The sequence below is a fragment of the Sturnira hondurensis genome, unplaced genomic scaffold (genome assembly GCF_014824575.4).
Source record: "Sturnira hondurensis isolate 20B ecotype Veracruz unplaced genomic scaffold, ASM1482457v3 Scaffold0022910, whole genome shotgun sequence".
Lineage (NCBI taxonomy): Eukaryota > Metazoa > Chordata > Mammalia > Chiroptera > Phyllostomidae > Sturnira > Sturnira hondurensis.
Genome location: NW_028095541.1, coordinates 12,147,256 through 12,163,080, shown reverse-complemented (window position 1 = coordinate 12,163,080; position 15,825 = coordinate 12,147,256). Strand labels below are relative to the sequence as shown.

The 15,825-nt window shown below is 44.4% G+C and overlaps 1 long non-coding RNA gene across 1 annotated transcript; it reads left to right on the top strand.

The window, feature by feature from the left end:
- The first annotated feature begins 5,899 nt into the window (after positions 1 to 5,899).
- On the top strand, positions 5,900 to 8,401 carry LOC118980573 (uncharacterized). The gene is made up of 2 exons (XR_005065139.1): positions 5,900 to 5,983; positions 6,324 to 8,401. It is a non-coding gene; the product is annotated as an uncharacterized LOC118980573 (long non-coding RNA).
- The last annotated feature ends 7,424 nt before the right edge of the window (positions 8,402 to 15,825 follow it).

Here is a 15,825-nt window from a genome sequence, read left to right as displayed (position 1 = left end):
GGAGTGGAACACTCCACAGCAGTGAGAAAAGAATTACCATTATTTCTGACAACATGGATGAATCTCACAGACATAGTATTGAGAGAAAAAAAACAAAAACAAGCTGTAGCCAGGTAGCTCAGTTGATTGGAGCATCATCCTGATACGCCAAGGTTGCAGTTCCATCCCTGGTCAGGGTACCTACAAGAAGCAACCAATGAATGCATAAAGTAGAACAATAAATTGATGTTTCTCTTTCTCTCTTTCTCTCCTTTTCTCTAAAAATCTATTTTAAATTAAGGAAATAAAGAAACAAATCAAGTACTACAGGTGAAAGCTATTCCCACAGACAAAAGTCAGGTGGCTTTCTACTTGGCTTCCAGTTATCGCTGTTTGGAAATCAGCAGCCAGTCTAATTGCATTGCTTTTGTAACTGGTCTGTCTTTCTTCTGTCTGCTTTTAAGATCTTCTTTGGTTTTATTGTGATTTTTCAACAGTTTATTCTGGTTGAAATTCTTTGAGTTTATTGGCTCTAAGAATTGATATGTTTCAACAACTCCAAAAAAATCTCTCTGAACAGTGCCTCTTCCACATTCTCTCTGTTATCTCCCTGTGGAACTCAAATCGGACATATACTAAACCTTTTCATTTTATTCACCTTGCTTCTTCACCTTGCCCCTTCACCTCAGTCATATTCCCCATCCCTCTTCTCTCCAGATTTTTCATTTCTTTGCCATCTTCCATTTGCTCTGCCCCCATCAGCTGTGTCTAATCTGCAATAAAGGCAGTTCAGTAAGTTTTCAATTCTACTTATATATTCACTTCAAACATATCAAACAGTGTATTCTTTGCCAAGTATTATTAATACCTGAAGTATCTGAGAATTTCTTTCTGTTTTGTGTTTTTTTTCTGCTGACTTTCACCCTTGTTGTCATTTTTCCTTAATATGTATTTGTGAATTTTGCCTGATTGTGTGGGAAAGTCATCTCTGCAGGAATTCTGAAGCCCAACTGGAAGCTGAGTTTCTGTGCAGAGAGGATTGCCCTTGTTTTGCAGAGACACCAACCCCAGACCGTTTAAATAAAATGTTCTGCCTGAGCTTTCCTGAACCACCCAGGCAGTATCAGTTTAGACTGCTGGTTATGGTTACAGATCCTCAAGGGGAGGAGGGAGATAACCTTTCCCTACCTGCTGATCAAAGTGAAGATGTTTCCTTTTGGCCCCTTCTTAGTACCTGGGTTTCCTTCTCATTCCTTTTTACCTTAGGACTGTAGTCTGGAAGGTTCCAGACAATTGGAAGTCTCTTATTGGATTCCTCCTTGGGCAGCCCTACATTTTCTCATCTGTCCTCTGAACTCCGAATAGTTATGAAAGCAGAATCCAGCAACTCCAGGGTTTGGACTCCCACCTTCAGGGCATACGTGTCATTGGATATCAGCCTGCCTCCAAAGATGCCTCTGTTCACTTCCTTAGAGATTCTTCACCTTCCTTAATTTAGTGGCAGCTCAGTGATGCATTTAAATTCCTGAGGGGCGCACTTTTTAAACATTTAATCTAATATTTTAGATTTTAGTCAGGAGGGTCATTCAGAGTATTTCCCAACAGCACCTCTGGAAACAGAAGACCCAAAAGCTGCTCCACGGAGATTCATTATTTTCTTTCAGGAGCTAAGCCCAGAGTTTCAGTATTACCACTTAGTTCTGTGCACCTTCTACAAGTTACTATTAGAAGAAATTATCCTTTTCTTTTCTCATATCAGAACTTAAGCAAGCAGGTGTCTGGGACTGATCAGGAAGAACGTTTGAACAGCAGAGCCTTGATGATGTTGGAATTAAGCTTCCCCATTTTAAATAGGTCCAAACGGTCTTCACTATCTCCATCACTGGAACACTGGGGATCTTGGAATGGGTTTTATAACACAATCATTTGTGCAAATGCATAACCTGGCACGAGTCCGAGCACTTGTAAACATCGCCAAAATGACCAGAATGGACACACATTCTACTGTCACAGTCCAGCCTGTGGGAAGATGATGTGTTGATTCATAGGGATGGATGAAGACCATTAAAGTCATTGTTCAATTCTGTTCTGTAAATTGTCTTTTCTTTCCCTCCCTCCTTCTCCTTATTTCTTACTTCTTTTCACAGTATATTTTTATAAAAGTCACTGGTTTGGAATTTTCATTTAGAAATCAATAACAGCATTCATAAGTTAAGCAAGATAAAACAACACATCCCAGATAGTTAATTTCCAGAATTAAAATGTTCTCTTTAATAAAGAATCTGTTTCTAAACAGTTGTTTTATGATTATATGTCCAGAGGGCAATCAGATTAGGAAAAATGAAAAAAACAAATATGTCATAATTATTCTGTTTAAATGAGAAATGCACAAGATGTAATTAATGTCAATAGCATTCTTTTAAAACATTTTTTCTTTTTTATTCTTCTGGGTGAATTCACTGCCAATGCTTGCTCCAAAGTCACCACTATCCTGGAATTTGTGTTTATCCTTCTCTTGAATTTCCAGTTTGTAGTTTTATCAAATACCTTTGTGTATTCGTACCATATATTATTTACCTGTTGTTGAATTTTATTAAAAGGATCTATAGCCTTCTGAAGCTTGTTCTTCATTCAACATTGTAGAAGATGAATCATGTCATTATGTGTGTAGTTCGTTGTCACTGCTGCATGAGACCCTACTGTGGGAGAATTCCATGGTACGTTTATCTATTCTCTTGTCAAGGGCTATTAATGTGGTTTCTAATTATTTTTTGCTATTTGAACAGAACTGATAAGGACATTCTTATATATGTTTTCTGGACACATATATTCAAGAGTTTTGGGGTGTTCTTACCTAGCAGGAGAACTTCTGAATTGTAAAATGTGTAAATATTCAACTTTATGAAATAAAGCCAAATTGTGTTTTAAAGTAGTTGCACCAATTTCTGTTCTAATGCTCAGTGTGTAAGAAATCCCTTCCATCTGCATACTATTCAATATTTGGTATTGTCAGACTTAATTATTTGTGCCAACTGAATGAGCAAAAAAAAATACCTCCTTTGTGGTCTTGATTTGCATTTCTCTGAATTTTGAAAGTGGAGCATAACTTCTTTTTTAATTATAATTTACTGATTATGCTATTATAGTTGTCCTGATTACCCACCTTTGTCCCCCTCCACCATTTCCTCAGGCATTCCCCACACCATTCTTCTTGTCCATGGCTCATCTTATAAGTTCATTGGCTACTCCATGTCCTATACTGTACTTTATATCCCCATGGCTATTCTGTAACTACCTATTTGTAATTCTTAATCCTCTCATCTCTTCACCCATCCCCCTCACCCCTCTCCCACCTGGCAACCATCAAAACACTCTGTACCAATGATTCTGTCTCTGTTCTTCTTGTTTGCTTAGTTTGTTTTTTAGATTCTATTAATTCTATCTATCTATTGATAGATATGTATTTTTTGCCATTTTATTGATCATAGTTTTGATTTTCTTTTTCTTAAATAATGCCCTTTAACATTTCATATAATAATGGTTTGGTGAACTCATTTAGGCTTTTCTTGCCTGGGAAGCTCTTTATCTGCCCTTCAATTCTAAATGATAGCTTTGGTATATGAAGTTATCATGGCTGTAGGTCCTACTTTTCATGTCTTTTTATATTTCTTGCCAATCCCTTCTTGCCTGCAAAGTTGTTGAGAAATTAGCTGACAGTCTTATGGGAACTCCCCTGTAGGTAACTAATTTCTTTTTTTCTTGTTGCTTTTAAGATTCTCTTTTTATCTTTAACCTTTGGCATTTTAATTATGATGTTTCTTGGAGTGGGTCTCTTTGCATCCATCATAATTGGGACTCTGTGCTTCCTGGACTTGCCTGTCTATTTCTTTCACCAAATTAGGGAAGTTTTCTTTCATTATTTTTTCAAATAGATTTTCAAATTCTTGTTCTTTCTCTTCTCCTTCTGGTGTGCATATGACATGAATGTTGAAGCTCTTAAAGTTGTCCCAGAGGCTGTTTATACTGTCCCCATTAGGGGGGATTTTTTTTTCTTCTTGTTCTGTGTGGTTGTTTTTTGCTTCCTTATGTTCCAAATCATTGATTTGATTCTCAGCGTCATCCACTCTATTGCTGTTTTCCTGTAAATTGCTATTTATTTCAATTAGTGTAACCTTTATTTATGACTGGATCATTTTATGTCATTAATGTCCTCAATAAGTTTCTTGAGCATCCTTATGACCAGTGTTTTGAAATCTGCATCTAATAGATTGCTTATCTCCATTTCATTTAGCTCTATTTCTGGAATTTCATTCTGTTCTATCATTTGGGCCATGGTTCTTTGTCTCCTCATTTTAGCAGCTTCCCTGTATTTGTTTTTATGTGGTAGGTAGAACTGCTATGACTCCCTGTCTTGGTAGTGTGGCCTAATGTAGTAGATGTCCTGTAAGATTCAGTGACACAGTCTCCCCTATCATCCAATCTGGGTACTTGAGGTGTGCCCTTTGTGTGGGCTGAGTATACCCTCCTTTTGTAGTTGAGCCTTGGTTACTCTTGACAGATGAATGGGAGGGATTTACCCAGGCCAGTAAACTTCAAGGATTGGCTATGGTCAATGACCACCAACCTCCGTCTTCCATGGAGGATCAGCTGTGCAGGGGCAGGGTGGTGGTGCTCCTATGTGCTCTGTAACTGTCCACTGGGTGTGCTAACCCTGAGGTTTCCCAGGTGGTGCAGGCTAAGGTCAGCCCCAACCTGTGTTCTTCCCAGGGCTGTCCTATCTGAGCTCTAAAGCAATCTGAGATGGCTGCTACTTGTGCTGGACTTGGAGATTCCCAGGTGAAGCCAAGCTGTGAATCTAAACTGACTGCTGCTGGTGCTAGTCCTGAGGCTCACTGAGGCTGGCTGTTGGTTGTTTGAGAGGATTTAGGAAGTTGTGAAGCATGAGACAAAACCAGCCATTCATATGGAAAAGCAGCTTGGGTGGGCCCATAAGTTGGGTTGGGCAGAGTCTCTGGGGATCTCCAAGGCAGGTCAAATAATGTTAGCCAGGTTGATGTAGTCTCAGGTATCTCACCAGCTTGTGGGCTTTGTGGGGGGAGTGTCTTGAAAAGAGGCAATGGCTTCTGCTCGCCTTGATGCCAGACAACTCAGTTTCTCCCTTTGTGTCACTGGTGTCTTTAAGCTGCTACCCCAGTGCTGGAGCTCAGAGGGAGTGAGTCTGAGTAGGTGAGCCTGAGTGTGTGGGTTCTTTAAGAGGAACTGCCTGGGTCTCCAGAATTTTTTTTCCACTGATCAATCCGAGTTGATTTTTGCAGCCAGAAATTGTGGGGACTTATCTTCCTGGCACTGGAACTCTGGGCTGGGGGTCCTGGTGTTGGGCCACGATTACTCATTCTGGAGATATCCTTCCCAAATTTTTGCCCACCACATGTGGGTGTGGGACCAGCCTCTTCCATGTATGCACCCCTCCTACCAGTCCGGATGGATGGTTTTTTTAATTCCATGGTTGTCAGACCTCCATTCAACTCGATTTCCGAGGGTTCTGAGTGATGGTGGCTTTATGTTTCAGTTGTAGTTTTGATGTGGTTGTATGAAGAGGCCAGCCATGTTTTGAGGGTAACTTCACATGATTACTGACCATATACGTTTCTTTGTAAAATGCCTGTTCACGTATTTTGCTACATTTTATAATTATTTTGTCTTTTCATTATTATTTTAATTGTAGAAGATTTTTAACATGCTCTTTATAAGATACCCGTATTTATTACAAGTGACAAATACAGTATCTTAGATTGTAGTTTACCTTGTCATTTTTAAGCATAATCTTTAATTTTAAAAAAGAGTCCCCCAACTAATAGTAACCATTTATTGAGCACCCACCTTTATTCATAAGTACTCACTCTTTTTATCTTCACAGCAACCATAAGAGGCGGCTGTTATCCTCATTTTACACTGGAGGAACTGAAGCAAAAGAGGTCAAGGCCACGCGGTTTGGAATTTTAAGGTGGGACGGATGCCCTACGCCCGCCTCCTGTCCTTGAGGCAAGCCATTTTACAGTCCCCCTGACAGCTCATCGCACTTGGACTCAGCCTGCAAACCTTCAAGGGGGAGCTCTGGCCTGTGGCTCCTGGGGGAGCAAGTGTGGGCATCGCTGGCAGGATGCTGCTGGTGGACAGCTAAGCAGACTCTGAGGACAGGAAAGGACCCTGACTCCTGACTCCCCCACTCCACCCTTCTCCACTCTCCCAACAATGAAGAGGGCGTGTCAGTGACCAAATTTTTTGGTTTGGGTTTCATTTTTCATTTTAAAAAACAAACAAACAAAATATCTTCTCTCACCCAGGTGCTAGGAGAATTCTGGGCTTCGCCATCCCACCCAGGGGAGCAGTTAAAGACTAGGCTGTCACATTTTCTGTGGCACTAACTGCCAGGGCCCTTTCCCTGTGCATTCCCAGAGGGTGACCGCCTCCCGGGCTGGTGCCGCAGAGACTGGAGCACTCCCATAAATGCACTGGGCCCCTCCCAGAAGCTGAACATTGGCCACGTAAGCCCCTGACCAGGAGCTGCAGTCATCCTGATGTCTGATTTTCCTCAGATGCTGTCACCCAGTTGCTGTCAAACATTCCCAGGGCTTAGCACCAAGCAGATCTACCACAAGGCAGTAATCACAAAGAAGACAATGGAAATATCCCTGATTAAAGGCACTGGAAAACTCACTTTCATTCTTCTTTTTATTAGTCTTCCAGATATTGTCATCATCTACTGCCAGTAAGATTTTCTATAGCAACTGGCAGCTGAGAGTCCAGGGTCTACACGTAGAACTTGTTTACCTTAAAGGATGTAGCATTTTGACTCTGTCAATTTTACTGCTTTTGGCATAGAGCGGTAGTCCTCTCTGAAATGTGAACTTGAAGTCAAGGCTATAGGAAGGTGCTTTTACAGCTGACAAAGTCTGTGCCGCTAGTGCCTGCAGCAGCCAGGAGTTCTACAGGACTTTTCCTTTCAGTTTCCCTGTGTCATCCTCCGAGGTTTGTCCAGTTCTGTCTGCACCTGAGGCTGCTCCAGATGTTAGCTTTACCTTCCATCTAGGAAAAGGTGCCTGAGTGGGTTTTTTTGGGGGGTGGTGTTGGGAGGACACTCCAACTTGTAAACTATTTGCTGAAGATAATAACACAGGAATTTTCCAACAAGGGATGGTTAAGGAATGGTGTAAAAATGGTTTATCAGTTGAGTGTCCTGGAAAATAAATTCTGCATAACCATTCGAATCAATTTGCGAAGAATTAGAGTTCCAGACATATCAGAATGGTCCCCCAAACCATGCAGCCTTCGTTGACGGGATCAGGACTTACTTGGGGAGCTTGTTACAGAAGCAGTGCTTCATGTATGTGAGTGCAGCCAAGGAGGTAGACCAGTGCAGGGAGGTGAGAGAGTGCTCAGAATTAACAATGACCATCACAAAATGATTGTTTGATGAGGGAGACATTTTTGGAAGTTTGGAAAAAAGTGACTAGTCATCTCAGATTTTATGATAGTCAAAAACAGGATGTGGTATGCAAGCCATTCCAGAAAAAAGGACGAAGGTCAGAGCCTAGGCAGACTTAGAGGAGGGTAGCTTTATGGAGGAGTCCCAGGAAAGGCTAATAGAGGTGGAAGCAGAGTAGTCAGGGCTTCAGAGAACATCTTACCAGGAGAAACTAAGATTATTCATAAGGTCCATCCATGAGCTGGGCTCCATCCAGATCCTGGGAACTGAAAGGCGGAAGCACAGAGCCGTAGTCCCAGACGAGCAGGGACACTTGGATGGATTCCCAATCAGAGATACAGGCATGAGGCAACATGGGGCAAGGGACTGGGCATTGCCTGGTAAATTGACTTGATACAAGATGGTCAGGAATTTAGTATATTCCTAAAAAGGGGCCCAGGGGGAGCAGGTACATGAGTGACAATGAATATAGTTTGTTCCTAGGGCAGCAAGGAGTCAGGCCTGTCTTGGAGAGAGCTTGTTACATGGGGTGCTGCTGCCGAGCTTCTCCCCACCAGGGCTGAGGGCCTTCAGGTGCTGGAATTGGCCAGCCACAGTGTCAAGAAATCAGGCAAATCATTGCAGAGGAAAGGACATTGGTCATAGCCTAGGCAGGGCTCACAAACTCAAAGGTCGGCAGGGACCAGGCAGTAAAGAAAACACAGGAGGCAGTTGTATATATAAGATGATAGCTCATCTTATATATTTGAGCTAGTGGGAGCTCAAACACAAACTTAGGAAGCATCAGCCTGATGCGTCTTCCATTTAAGCATGGGCCAGACTTGGCCTGTGGGCTGCAGCTCACAACTCCTACTTTGCAAAGAGCCCAAGGTTTAGAATAAAGTCTAAAGACTTAAGACAAAGACACAAGGCCCTATGATGAGAAGCTCTCAAAGGGGGAGTAGAAACCAAATACTTATAATATAACCACAAACAAACCTTAGAGGGGAAAAGAAGGCAGCCATCTGAAGAAACTATGATGACGAAGGTCCCTCATCCACGAGTCCATGTTTTCCAGGGCCATTCTCAAATGATGAAAGTGGGGAACTTGACCAAGAATAAATCTAATAAAAAAGAGTGCCACAAGCCTACAAAAATCAGAGGAGATGGGTGAAGGTTCAGATGGAATGGAGACCCACAAAGATGCTAAAGGCAAGAAAAGGCCTTTAGCTTTCTTCAAAAGAAGCTGTAAGGGCAATCAATGAGAACAGCAAAGAAGGGATAGACCATTCACCTGGGGGTTGGCAGCAATAGTAAAAGAAGATGGAGAAAGCAGATAAAAATGGAAGCTACAATTCCTGTGTACTTCCTTTTTCATATTTAGGAAAATATTCTGCATGTCCAGTGTGAAGCGATAAAATTCTTAAAATGCTCTAAGTAGTGGGTGAAAGTGGGATGAAACCTTAAATTGGGAAGGAAAACATAGCAAAACCCTCTGTGCTACCCTGGTCAAACTCAAATGTCCTCCATATGTGTCATCTCTCCTTTCTGCAGAAGCACAGGACTGGAGCATCCTGTCCCCCTGTACCCCATCCCCACTGCTGTGCTCTAACAAACACCTGGGTACCCCCTGAGAGAGAGTAAAGCAGTGGATGAGGCCCCCAGCACATGGGCTCAGGCTAGGCCCCCTGAGCCCCCTCTGTGCTTCTCCAGCATGTACCCATTTGGGGTCACTCCCTTCACTCAGCAGGTCGCAAGTGTGAGACCCTGGACTTTCTGGTACCATGAACTGATGAGGAAATGCACAGTGCTCAGTGGGTGCTCATGGGAATTGCCTGGGAGCTTGTAAAACTATGGAGGCTGGCCTGCCACTCCCTATGTGGAAGCAGAGACTCTGACCCCAGTCTTTATTCTAACATGTTTTCAGGGCTGAAGAGCACTCATGTGGTAGTTGGGAATTAGGCTCTTCCATGTGATCATAAGGAAAGCATTCTGAAGACCCATGCATGGGAGAGCGTGGGATGGCAAGATGGCTTATTCGTGTGGAAATAGAAGCTGCTGCTGGGTTTCCAATACCCCATCTCCCTCCTTCCCGCCGTAGAAAGTTAGGACCAGAAATAGAGTCAATGTCCAGAGATTCTGTGCTGTATCAAAGTGCAGTTGAGACCAGCATCTAGCTAGTTTAGGCTGTGTTTCCAGCTGCAGTCCATTTCAGGCTTCGTCCTGAAGCCTGTGTGTGGAGCTGCATGGCCATGGGCCACGTGGCTGCTAGGGATGCATGGTCACAGAGAGAACAGGCGAGTGCATTGTGCCAGTGGGTCACAAGCACAGAGAGAGGGCTTGTTTGTTCCCATGAGATCATATTAGCTTGAGCTTGGACCAGGTACCCTTTCAAAATAACCAATCAACTTCCCAGGCCTCCACATGCTTTGGGTGGGTTTATGTCCTAACAAATCTCTTCTTTCCCCAGGCTAGACTGACAGGCCTCTTTGGTCCAGCATGTCCCCCTGCAGCAACCCCCAAAATCTAGTACTAGAGGAGGGGAAGGGGGAGTGTTAACCCCCTTGGTGCAGCACAGTGCTGTGGTCCTGCGGAGTGTGAAGCTGTAGTTTCCTGGCTAGCAAGCAGGCTCCTGCTTCCCAGTTTATTAAGCTCAATGTCTAGTTTCCTTTGCTATCTTTCCTCTATCAATATTAGCTAAACATTGACAGTAACATTTGGGTTTATATGGCCACTTACATGGCAAGGAATGTCATTTAGTCTCTCTGTTACTTTCCCCATCTTTTAAGTGGGTACAAGAATGATGATCATGCCTTGTTTAACAGGTTATCATGAGGTCAGGGAGGTGGCATATGTGAAAGCAACTCGTGAACGGAATACTGCTATCGCATCATTACTGTGCATGCCTTAATAGCTAGAAAGAGTGTGATGAAGGCTCCAGGGAAATAAATGAATGAAGAAGGACATCGCCCTGGCTGGTGTAGCTCAGTGGTTTGAGCGCGGGCCTGCGAACCACATGATCGCGGTTCGATTCTCAGTCAGGGCACATGCCTGGGTTGCAGGCCAGTTCCTGGTTCCGGTTCCCAGTTCCCGGCAGCGGACGCATGAAAGGCAACCATACATTGATATTTCTCTCCCTCTCTCCTTCCCTTCCCCTCTAAAGATAAATAAATAAAATCTTTAAAAAAACAGAAGGACATCACTGAGCACAGAGAGCCACATTTGGGCTCCTTTCTCTCAATTATTGTCCACTTTTTCATAGCCCATTGACATATAAAAAGATTTCTTAAGGTAACATTTTCATGGGCAAAATAAAGCCAAGAACACGTAGACTTTTTCATGGAACATGTGCAGATCTCCTCTGTTGCACCTGGATAGGGAACATTCGTGGGGTGAGTATGGAATGTTAACTGCACCATGTCCCGATAAAGTTCATTTAGGATTATATGAATGTCGTCACTTTGTATCTCAATGTCAGGATATTTGAAGATGAACAGTTTCTAACATTCCATGTTTCCTTCTGATCTCTTTGTACTCAGGTAAAGCTTAACTGTCCAAATGAAGATATAAGAATTCTTATTTTAGCAATAGCAAGGAGGACCAGAAAACCATAATTTAAAAATATGCTGTACACCCAGATCTTGGTCTCTAAGTGCCATTCTCCACTAACAAGAATCAGAGCTCCTTGGAGAAATGGTCATGAAGAATAGACAGGGAAAGTACACCATGGGCTTGGGACATCTTATTGTTCCAAAAGAGCAAGGAGTACTCAAAGACTGATGGACTTATCTCAAAATGACACAGGGGCCAACCTTCAGGGGTTCCCACTGGCCAAATCTGGGACATTTGATCATCAAAACATACAATGATGTTAACAGGTTATAACTTGATGAGTAAAATAAACGCATGTGAGTCCAGCCTCATACAGGTAAATAATTAAGGAAGAAGGGAAAGCCCTTTTTATGAGAGAATGCCAATTCATAAGTGTAAAATCAATGATGGGTTTGGAAAAAATCACCGTTTGACAGAGAAACAACTGATCCAAGAAGCGATCATCAGTGAATGCTTTAAGTAGTGGATAGAAGCTCGATGAGACAGAGGATATTTACAGAATCTAAAAATATCTCCCACAAATTACTTACTAATTACAAAAAGGAAAAGTAATATATTTACAGTGGAAATACCTGATAGACACAACTTTAATCAAGACATCAAAGTTAACACACCCTGTATCTAACCCAACAGGAAATCCGATATGCTTTACCTTCAAAACATAGCCAGCCAAGCCAGAGAGATTGCAAATCACCCCCTCGAGTGTGCCCCTGCTTCCCCCTGGTCCACCCAGAGTCTACTGTCAGCATGGCAGCCAGAAGAATCCTGTTAAAATGTGAGCCAACCCTGGCTGATGTGACTCAATGGATTGAGGGCTGGCCTGTCAATCAAAGGGTCACCGGTTCAATTCCCAGTCAGGGCTCGTGCCTGGGTTGCAGGCCACGTCCCCAATTGAGGGTATGCAAGAGGCAACTAAACATCAATGTTTCTCTCCCTCTCTTTTTTCTCTCCCTTCCCCCTCTCTAAAAAATAAATAAATAAAACCCTTTTTAAATAAATAAAATGTGAGTCAGATGATGTCACTTCTCTGAGCTAAACTTTCTCATACCTACATCTCACTCAGATCAAAAGCCCAAGTCCTTACAATGGTCACAGATCCTCAGCGTCTGGTCTCCATACTGTCATCCTCGCTCACTCTAGTTGACCTGTTTGCTTTCCTTGAAAGCACCAGGCAGGTTCCCATTGCAAGGTCTCAGCACTTGCTGGCAGTGTTTGTCTGTCTGTTTGTTTGTTTGTTTGCCTGCAACAGTCTTCTTCAGGTACCTGTGGAGCTTGCTCCCTCTTCTTCAAGTCTCTGCTCAGGCCTGTTCTCCTCAGATACAGCTTTCCCTGGAAACTATTGAAAACTAGAACTTCCCTGCTCCTTCACCCAGGCAATCCTGTAGCAAAACAAATCCTTGCCTTATTTCCTCTGTATCTGCTAATGCTTTCTAATGTACCGTGTGATTAATTATTTACTTTTGCTAATAGTCTGTCTCCCACACTAGCATTTAATCTGGGGTAAACATATCCATGGGAACTACAACACAGTGGACACTTGCTAAACTGTTGGATGAGTATAAATACTGATTACATACCTACTACATATCATCATACTAGGTGATCATAGCACTGTACTAGGCAGTGCATGAAAAAAAAAACTAAACTAAATTTAAAAACATTTGCTATGATCCCCAACTCTCCAGACCTGACAGTTCAGTGGAGAAATGAAGCAGACACAAACAAGTATTAGCACCTTTCAAATGTCAAGTTCTTGGAACCTTCTGTACAGGTGAGCTGGGTTCCAGGAAGGGAGTGTGCCCAGTGGTCCACATCCTAGAGGAAGTGCGAGGCTGCTTTGGGTTGACAGGTGGTAGGTAAGGAGAGTGACACCCCCAGGTACAAGGAGAAAGTGCAGAGATGCTTTCTCAGAGCCTGGGGGAGGGAGGCCACAGGGAACGCAGGGGCCTGGTGACAGAGGGGCTGGGGATCTAACCAGGCTGTGGAGGGATTCCTGGCACTCAGGGTCTTTCACATTTCACCCCACTCAGCCTATCCTGCCTATCTTCGGCTGGGCTTGCAGTCTTAGTGCTGCATCCCCTGGGAGCAGACCTGAGACGAGGATTTGAGGCTTCCGCCTCAAATTCCTGGGAGTAATCCCGGGAGGAAATGAGATAGAGAAGGGAAGGAAGCTGATGCAGGTCCTTGTGTGCAGATGAGCAGGATTCTCCTGTGGACACAGGGCTAATCCTGCAGGGGCCTGTGGGAAATTGTGTGCAACAAGCCTCCGAGGCTTCTCCTTGACTCCCACTCCTCAACTGCTGGGAGCTGCTGGGAAGCAGGGCGTCACCTCCCCTGCCAGCTCCAGCCTGCCCCAAGCAGAGCCCCAGAGACAGCCACAGGATTGAGAGCTACAGGGGACCAGGAGGAGAGCGCCTGGAGGCTAGAGACAGTCATAAAAGTGTCCGCAGACTTGCAGTTCATGCATTTTATAGTAAGGAGAAAGGTAAATTGTTGGAACCAAACATGATTTTTTTTTCCTAAAAAAAAAATCATGGAGAGTAAACATTTCCTTTGTACCAATGCAATGCCTAGCCCAATTTAGAATTCCTATGAAACCCAGTCCCTAATTAATACCTTGTAAAGACACAGAAAGCGCTGGCACACCTAGTAAAGCAGGCTGGTGGGACTAAACCGTCCTTCCTGCTAATGACTGTGAAGCCGCATCAGTATCATCGTGCCTTTACAAAGCATTCTTCCCTGTGGTGACCAAGCATGGGGCAGAGAAATAAAACCCAAGTCACACCCCAAATCATTCACAAGGGTAGATAGCACTTTTAATTTATTCATATTCACCCCCGTAATTTCTGGGGGGAAAATGTAAAGCGAAATCCACGTGTCTCCTGGCTTACAGTACAGTTTTCAGAAGGTACAAACAAGATCACAAGGCTTTGGACAGCTTTATGTCTGAAGGGAAATACCCTTGACCGCTGGCTTCCTTTGGAAATCTTTCCAGCGCAAAGGGAAGGAGAGGAATCTGCACGATGCTCCCTATTGTCACGTCAGCCAAACGGTGTGGGCCAAGGCTTCCAAAGGGGAAAGAGCCAGGACCTTATGAGAAAGGAGGACGTGTCTCCAGCAGGAGGAATCGGGGATCGGGGTTCTGGGGAGCTGCTGGCACACCCCCCCTGCCTGCTGAGTGGAAAACGCCCTGGAACTCCGAGGTCTGTGGAAATCATTTCCATCAGAAGCAGCCCCACCTTCCACCTGCTGGTAACTGGAGAACAGGGAGGCACTTCTTGTTCTGGGGGACTTTTCTTAACTCCTGGACCTGCCAGGAATGCAACCTGGGGGGCAGCCAGGCAGGCCTGAGTTGTGGGAGGCTGAGGCATTGCAACAGCTGCTCCCGCACACTGTGGTCGTCTGGGGGCATGAGGTTTACTTCCCTTTCTAATCTTTCAAGGAGGGGTGTAAAGGGACCCTTTATGGTCCGGTTTGGAAGTTCAGTGAATGAGTCAATGGTGAGGACCATTTATTTAATCTGAAAAAAGAAAAAAATGATTTTTTGTCATTTTCTCCAGGGATGCTCCGTGAGGCCTGGCCCACGCATCTGCCTCCTGTCCCCGAGTTCCGCATCCACGTTGGCACAGGAAGCCCCCTTCTTCTCCCTCCCCGTCCACGCACAGAGTGAGTTCTGGGAGGAGAATGGCACCGTGATGCTAGGCGGTGTGACCCAACATGTCTCTGTACCCTCTTCAGGCCGAGGTCAGGGACCAGGCAGCCACCCCGATGCCTCGTGGTCTGGGCTGGACTCTCCCCACCTCGGCTGCCTCCCAGGCTTCCCTAGTGAGCATTTCTGAACCTTGCCTGCCCTTCTTGGGCCTTCTGTTCACAGTAAGACAAGCATCATCTCACTGGTCCTCAGGAAGCACCACGCTGGTTTTATAGGGAAGGGCACGGAGGTGCAGACAGGGAGGGAGCTAACGAGAGGCACCTGGCTGGTGAGTGGAAGGGCACAATCCAAAGCAGCGCTTTTGTCTCCCCTGGCAGGGCTTCCCATTTTTACCCCAGCGTCCTTCCCCCAGCCTCCCACAGAAACGACCATGTCAAAGTACAAACTTGCGATCACACATCGGTAGCAAAGGGACGGGGTTCCTCCTCACTCATGTCTGTATAGGTCGTCTTACCCAAGGGTCTATCTAATGCAGGGAATAGTCCCAGGTGAAAAAGATGATGGCGGTGACAATAACAGAGGCCACCATTCACTGAGCATACACTCAGGCACAAAAGCTAAGGGATTTATAAGCACTTTTCCCCCCAAATTAATTCTTCAAACAACCCCATGATTTAAGAAATATAATCATCCTGATTTACAGATGAAAAGCCTGAGATTTGGTTAGATATCATGCCCTGGGTTCCAAGGCCAGTAGTAGTTGACCTGGGGAAGCCAACCCACCAGGGCGCTCCTGACCTTCCCTTGGAGCCTCAAGCATCTGTGCCACACCATGCTCGGAGGCCAGCTCGCCTTAGGCTGTGACCCACAGACTTGTCCAGCTAGTGGACTAGAAGTCCTGTCACTAATAAGACAAGTATCATCTGATTTCACTTTTATGTGGAATGTAAAAAAAAAAACCAAAATCAACAAATGAAACAGAAACAAACTCATAGATACAGAGAGCAAACTCACGGTTGCCGGGTAGCCAGGTTCTTGGGGAGCTGGGTAAAAAAGGTGAAGGAGTTGAGAAGCACAAATTGGCAGTTACAGAACAGCCACAGGGATGTAAAAAGTA